Below are 7,811 nucleotides of genomic sequence, written 5' to 3' on the forward strand. Positions count from 1 at the left end.
ATAAAGATTAAAAAAAAAAGCCTTGGGCAGGGTCGAAGGGCAGGGCCGAGGTGGGTCGAAGGGCGGGGCCGAGGGGCCGGGCAGATATTAAAAAAGAAGGTTGGAGGGGCCCCACTGGTGGATGGTTGGTTAGAAGGTGGGGTGAAGGGGTCGAAGGGGCCAAAGGTCGAGGCCAGGGCCGAAGGGTTGAGGGGCAAAGAATAGGCCGAATGGCAAATTAAAATATAGAGATTTACAAAAAAGATCACCTAAAGGGTGGAGGTGTTGGTGGATGTTTGGTTGGAAGGTGGGGTGAAGGGGAACCCGTTTCAGGAGACCCCTCAGGGTTGTAGAAGGTCAAGGAGGGGCCCCATCTTACTTAATGACGCTGGATTGGCCAAAGCAAGGAACCCCAGGTATGAAGAATCAAATGTTGTTTACGATAAGATAAAGAAGCGTTATCTTGTATTGGCCCTCTCCTTCAGATTCTTTAGGAATCTGGCTTATAGATTGTAGTGCTTCAACACACTTCATCGGATAGATGGGTGCACTCTATAATTTGGTAGAGATGGAAACAATCGTGGGATTATACTTGGATTCGATGCCACCTATCCTGGAAAGGGTGTAGGGAATGTTAACTCTCAATTGAATAAGGGTAACTTGATTCATTTACAGAATCTCTTTTATGTACCTGATCGCAAGAAGAACCTGGTGTCCATCTCAGAAATGGAAGTCAAAGGTTTCAGGGTGGCATTCATTGATGGAAAGGTACGTGTTAAAAAATATAATTTTCAAAGATGCTTTTTCTCATGGGTTCAGGGTTGGCAATTTGTATCAAGTTGCAGGATGGTCCATTGGGGATCATGTCAATTGACATATCGCATCTATAACACAGAAGGTCTACCTATGGGGCCTTACCTGATGTGAGTCAAATGGTGATAGGGATGTCTGAATTCAAGTAGAGCATGAAGGTACATGTCTGAGATGTACCAAAGGAAAATCTTATAAGGGGACCATTCCCCTCATGCAGCAAGTCCACAAGTTTGGAACAACCCGAGGAGTTTGAGATTCATGATCGGGAATCTCATGTATACAGGTGGAAGAAAGCCCTCTATGGCTTGAAGCAAAACACCCCAAGCATGGTATGAGAGGATTGATCGCGATCTGATGAAGCTGAGATTCACTAGGAGTGAAACTGATACAAACCATTACCCGAAGGTTGTGGATGATAGACCTCTCATACCAGAACCTTATGAGGATGACCTATTTCTGACAAGTGTAGACCCTCTCATTTGCAGAAGTAAGAGGGAGTTGGATTCCAGATGTGGAATGATAAACTACAAGCCTGTAACTACCTCGAGGATATTAACTTTCAGAAGCTATACGGTAGTGATGTCGGACCAGATTTGGGAAATGCCTCTGATTTTCATAAACTCATCCGCGTTGCTGTTCTTGGTGAACTTTCGTCCGGACATATGTTTTGCAGTTAGCATGGTGAGCTCATATTTGGTTGAGCCTCACTGGATTGGTGCCAAAAATCTTCTGAGATATCTTCGGGGCACAATCTCTCATGGATTGATATACACTGCCAGAAATATGACACTGCATGATTATTCGAATGCTGACTAGGCAGGCAGTGTGGAGGATCACTAGAGCACTTCTCAATGCTGGTTCTCTTTGGATTCTACTTCGATATCATGGATGAGCAGGAAGCAGAAGTCGGCTGCTATAAGCAGCGCCGAGACCGAATACATAGCTACGAGTATGATCTCGTGTGAAGCTACATGGTTACAGAAGCTCTTAAGTGAGTTTTGTGTAAACATGATGAATACCACTGTGATTCTTTGTGACAGCTAGAGAGGGGATTTGATTATTGAGGAATCTCGTATTCGATGATTGCTCCAACAGATAGACATCAGTTACTGCCTTATCTGCGATATGGTAAGTCGATGAGCGAGGAGGCTCCATCGCATTGAGACTAATGTACAGGTCACAGACATTTTGTTAAAGCCCCGGGGAAAGGTCAAATTTGTGACTTTCCCGAACGACTTGGAGTCGTTGAGAGACCTTCTTATAAGGGTCCTGCATGTTGCATGAGATCTGGGAGCTCTGGGGGGCTTGGGGTACTTACTGGAGCAACATATGACCACAGGGCGACTCACCCTCCCCTGGTGGTGCGCTATGAACTAGATGATTAGTTCTTTTGTGGGTCGGGATGATTAATTCTCTCGTGGCAACTGTGGAACGGGATGATTAGTTCTCCTATGGGCCGGGATGATTAGTTCTCTTGTGGCAACTGTGGAACAGGATGATTAGTTCTCCTGTGGGCCAGGATGATTTGTTTTCCGTGGCGACTATGGAACAGGATGATTTGTTTTCCGTGGCGACTATGGAATAGGATGATTAGTTCTCCTGTGGGCCAGGATGATTTGTTCTCCGTGGCGACTATGGAACAGGATGATTAGTTCTCCTGTGGGCCAAGATTATTAGTTCTTCGTGGCATCCACTGACAAGATGATTCGTTCTCCTGTGGACAGGATGATTAGTTCTCCTGTCGAGGCATCCTACCCATGTAGTTTGGGACTCATGGGAAGTACCTCTCATCTGATCAATGAGCAAGGAAATGAGGATAGGGACCATAGTAGTACTATCGATGGACATATCGCTGTATCTACCGTACTCCGTATGCTAGGATGACCTCCATTGATCTGGGATCAGTTTGAGTGGTTTGAGACACTCTCTTGTGACATTGATCTGGGACGTGAAACTGATCTGGGATCAGTATGACTGGTTTGAGACACTCTCTTGTGACATTGATCTGGGACCAATGAAACTGATCTAGGATCAGTATGAGTGGTTTGAGACACTCTCTTGTGACATTGATCTGGGATCAGTATGAGTGGTTTGAGACACTCTTGTGATATTGATCTGGGATCAATAAAACTGACTTCGGGTCAGTAAGAGTGATGTGACACACTCTCTTCAGATGAAACTAACTTCGGGTCAGTAGAGAATGGTATGAGACATTCTCAATCAATTCTTCTTCTTCATGGTTCAGCAGAGCAGAGCTCAACAGATCAAAGTAGAGCAGAGCAGAGCAACGCAGGGCACTAATGGCAAAGATAATACAGTCGGACATATGGATCAACGGATGGAGTTCTCCCTAGTTGAGAGGGAGTGTTAAAATTGGCAACTAAGGCCAAACTCCATGTGGGTCATCTTATTTATGGCAGCTGATATTTTTCTTGGATCCCTCTCATCGAGAGGCGTAGGATTGATCTAAAGATCATCTGATTCCGATAAGTATTCATGGAGTTATGAATTTATTTGTGTTATAAGACAATTCGTCAAGGTCGGCTAGCAACCAAATAAACCCCACATGTGCTCAACGTTTTAGTATAAATAGAGGTGGTCTTTAAGTCATTTCAACACACTTGGGATCTCTTCCTCTCTCTACTTGTCTTTGGGTTTTAGTAGGAGGAGAGATCCTAAGGAATAACGTTGCCCCGATCCAAAGGACAGAAAAGTCGGAACTATCAGAAAAGCCGGAAGAGTCGGAAAAGCTGAAAAGTCGGAACTGCCAGAAAAGTCGGAACTGCCAGAAAAGCCGGAAAAGCCGGAAATGCCGGAAATGCTAGAACTGTTGGAACTGCCAAGACTACCAGAACTGCAGGGAACAATCGGAACTATCGGGAATAGTTGGAACTATCGGGAACCACTGGAACTGCCGGGAACAGCCAGAACTACCGAAACAGCCAGAGCATCTGTCTCCGAAGGACAGTGGCATGCAAGGGACAGCTAACTAACATTGGGACAGTTGTATGGTACTTAGCAACAAATACACCAAGCATGCAATGTTACAGCTAGCATGCAAGGGACAACTAGCGTGCAACAACAAGCATGCTAAGGACAACAAGCAAGCAAGGTGCAACCAACACATAGGTCAGGATGGCAACATGGTGCAGCAATGGCACATAATGCAGTACAGTGATGGGTACAATCATGATTAATGAAACGTGATGAGATGCAGCATAGTGATGATGGGTGTAGCATGGTGCAGCGCGGTGAGGTGCAGCATGATGACAAAATGCAGCACAATGATAGGTGAAGGAGTCACCTTGGAGAATTAGTTGAAGCAGCATGTCTTCCACTGATCTCATGTATCATCTTCTTAGAGATGATCTATGCTCTTATCTAGATAAGTCAAAGTGTTGACTTCTGTTGTAAACGTACTATCTCTCTCTCTCTACTGAACTATTGAAGAACATATAAGAATAATTGATCAAGGGTTTCCCCACATTGGGGTTTGACCCTGGCTAGCGCCACATCTTGTGTCCTCTTGTCTTGGTTTGTCTTCTGTGATTTATGTTTATGTTCTATCTGCAATTTAGTTTAATGCTGATGTGATTGCTAATATGGAAAAGATATGGAGCTAACTGTGAAAATTGAAATAAATTGCTCTAAGCATAGAACATACCTAAAATAATGATCCACTATTAGACAAAAATTATGGTTGAGACATTGTCGGCAGCCTTCAGTGATCCATGTATTTTATTTTAAAATTTGTATGTAAAGTTCTCTGCCATGTCATTTTATTTTAGCCTTTACTACACATCGCTATCCTTCATGGGAGGATCCCAGATTTAAGGGCATAAAAGTACTGTTTGAAGCACATGAACCTTTTGCTAGGCTAAAGGTCCATGTAAATATCATAGAGGTCCCAGTTAAAATCTGCAATAGGAATCTCCATGACTTGAACTTTGGAATAGTTTTGTGCATTGACATTGCAGCATTGCAGTTCTTACATCTATAATAAATATTTTTACCATAAAAGAGGCATGCATATTTTGTATCCATGAAAGGACAGTCTCGTACCTTTCCAGATCTTTGATCTGGTACAGTAAAGCTAAATATTGCCTTCACACCTGGTACCGGTTCATCAATTGTCACAGTTGCAAATAACTGCAGTGCTAACCCAAAAAAATTAGAAAACCGTGAATATTTCAATACTGCATGTGAGAAAAGAATGGTCATGTGACAGAACCATCAAGTGCATCCCTTAGATTAATATCAACTTTATTTACTGAAAACAGTAAGAGAAGACCAACTTAAATTAAAAAACATAATAAACTGATCGTGAGTTTGCAAGTAAAATTGATCAAATAAAATTACAGAAAAATATAAAATAAATACAGAACACCATACATTGGAACTTGTATCCACTTAAATATCAGTTGTGATGTTATTATTCTTCAGCTGAGTGTTCAGATCTCCCAGAAAAAACTCTCCTTTCTTAATGCCAGTAGATGTAAATGCCTGTAAGTAACAGAGATGTAAGTAGGATACAAGACAAGGTGTAAACATCTGGAATACCCTCAATACATTATATGGCCTAAGATATATCACAAACAGAAAACTATATAAACAGTTATCATAAAGTACAGATACTAAAGGCATTTGATAAATACTGTCTAACAAGTAGATATTAACACTTCAAGCCCAGACTGGTTTTACCTTTTAAAAGGCCCCCATCTAGAATCAAATATGAAAAGGCTTGTGGAAACTGAACATACTTGACTGCAAATGACGATGGAGGAACATAAGGAGGTAGCAGGGTTATTAGGAACCATAATGACTATGTCATCCTCATGCATATCAATTTGCCTAGGTACTTTCTATTACCTGAATGAATCAGGTAATAATTTTGTATCGTGAAGAGGAGACAGTGGTAATGCGGCCATGTATGATACAGTGGTAAGTTGGGAATGATGGCCACACTAAACTGTGACAGAATAAGATACTTGGTATGCAGAAAGTCCAACCGTATATTCTGTGACAGTAATGAGAAGATAAGACACTCTTGAACATTGAGATTAATGCATCATGCATCGTAATAAAATTGAGCACTCTTAACACTTGCCTAGTAACATCAACTCTACCTCCAAACAAGATGCTTGGCTTGACTCGTCAAGATACAGTGAATTCAGGGCGAGAATAAGTGAATTCAGAACTTGTTCAAAACTCAACAAGCTTGACTACAGTCATTTAAATCAATCAAAACACACATTTTTGTAAATCTTTACCTTTTAGATTGATAACATTTTGCCTATTTTTGCTGAATCTCACCACGTCTCTGTATTAACACTTACTCGAGTGACTATGCAGTCAAAGTTATCCAAATTTCACATACGAGGCATTTTCCACAGGGAGCAAGGTGAGGACAGAGAACGCCCAGTACAAAAGCATGAGTTGGGAAGGCAACATTTTAAAAAGGGGTAGAGAATAGCAGCAATCGGAAGCAGAAATCTAAAAGCAGAGCTTCAAGATTCCTGGATATTCAAAATCGAAGAAAGTTATGTTAGCTCATGAAATGAGAAAAAAAGCCAGATAAACTTTGTCGAGGATGGAAAGGACTTTCTTTAAATATAAAGAGCTATGCTTGACTGTCTCGTGAATACAGTCAAAATGGAGTCATTCCGGCAGGAAATCCTCAGATATCTACAAGCAGTCATGTGGGAATGTTTACATGCAACAAAAGCAGCTGCCAGCGGGCGATCCTTAGGTACAATGCTGAGCATCAAAACTGCTAAAAGATGGAGAATGATTATTTACTTTTCCTAGCCTGACCACCCATACACAGCATTAATGACCCAATACTTCACTAAACTGGACCATCCGAGGATCCTGGCCATTAGGGATGACAATAATGTTATGTTTACTTAAAACCCTAGGTATTCTAGTATCATAACTGGATATATAATGAATTATTTCTACAGAGTATGAGATGTAAAATCAATAGTAAACGATCAAATTAAAAAGGGCGACTGCCCATGCAGTGATATTTCACGAAAGCCGATATTATACAGACGAGAACCTTGCAAATAAATTCGGTTTGCCCTTTCTTGCTGTGATATCTCACGAAAACCGATCTTATACGGACGAGAACCTTGCAAATAAATTCGGTTATAAAACCCTGGTAACAAAGCAAGATAAAATCCAATCTTTGGTTTTTTTCCAATGTCTGAGTACACTCTGTAACAGTCCCGAAATAAAAACATGTAATTAATTAGATTAATCATGCGATTTATAATCAACACGCAACTTATTAACTAATTAATCAAAAATATGAGTAGAGACAATTTACTTGTGGCGATGATGTTTCTCACTTATAATTTCGGAGTTGAACGCTAATTGAATTCTGGTCACTGCAACAAAGTCTTGGGGACAACTCTCCACCCAACTGTAGGCTCAATTGCACAAAATCTTGCTACAACTGGCCACCCCCGAGCCCTTAATCAACGTACTACTGCCAGAGAATCTTTGTCTCACAACACTATTATCCCAAAAGAATGGATGATGAAATCATGGATCTTCCTCACCATCTATTAAATAGAGCAAACATTGGAAGGGAACCACATGCACATGTGTCCACATGCAACTTTACTGCTTTCTTATTTTATTTCTTTTGTTTTTACTTTTTGATAGCTTTACTAATTTTTACTGCGTTCTTGTTTTATTTTTATTTATATTTATTTAGAGCTCTAGTATTGTTATTTATTATTTTATTATTATTTATTATTTATTTACTATTACTATTTTTTATTTATTGCTTATTATTTATTTTCTTCTATTTTAATATTATATTATATTATATTATTTATTATTTTTATTATTATTTATTATTTATTATTAAGGGACATTACATACTCCCCCACTTTAAGAAACTTCGTCCCAAAGTTAAGTTGAATTATTTAACATTTTATTTTATTATTTATTACTTCATGTTCGCTGACACCCTCTGCTAAACTAATATAACCAGCAGGATTCAAAAG

The 7,811-nt window shown here is 40.2% G+C and overlaps 1 protein-coding gene across 9 annotated transcripts in view; it reads right to left on the reverse strand.

Annotated features, from left to right (window-relative positions):
* Window positions 1–6,987, reverse strand: part of LOC149232942 (putative U3 small nucleolar RNA-associated protein 7) — a 109,698-nt gene extending 102,711 nt beyond the window's left edge. For 2 of the 9 annotated variants that reach the window (XM_089379575.1, XM_089379568.1), the window contains exons 1-3: window positions 6,848–6,959; window positions 5,185–5,295; window positions 4,855–4,941 (exon numbers count right to left, since the gene is read on the reverse strand). The gene's annotated coding sequence lies outside the window, so the exon portion shown is untranslated. Of the gene's footprint in view, window positions 1–4,854; window positions 4,942–5,184; window positions 5,296–5,493; window positions 5,557–5,661; window positions 5,810–5,899; window positions 6,021–6,062; window positions 6,813–6,847 lie in introns of those variants that run through there. The other 7 variants (XM_089379577.1, XM_089379576.1, XM_089379571.1 and 4 more) reach the window with 6 other exon arrangements.
* Window positions 6,988–7,811: the final 824 nt, after the last annotated feature.

The sequence above is a fragment of the Pinus tabuliformis genome, chromosome J (assembly GCF_031772625.1).
Source record: "Pinus tabuliformis cultivar Carrire ecotype Pingquan chromosome J, CPIR1, whole genome shotgun sequence".
Lineage (NCBI taxonomy): Eukaryota > Viridiplantae > Streptophyta > Pinopsida > Pinales > Pinaceae > Pinus > Pinus tabuliformis.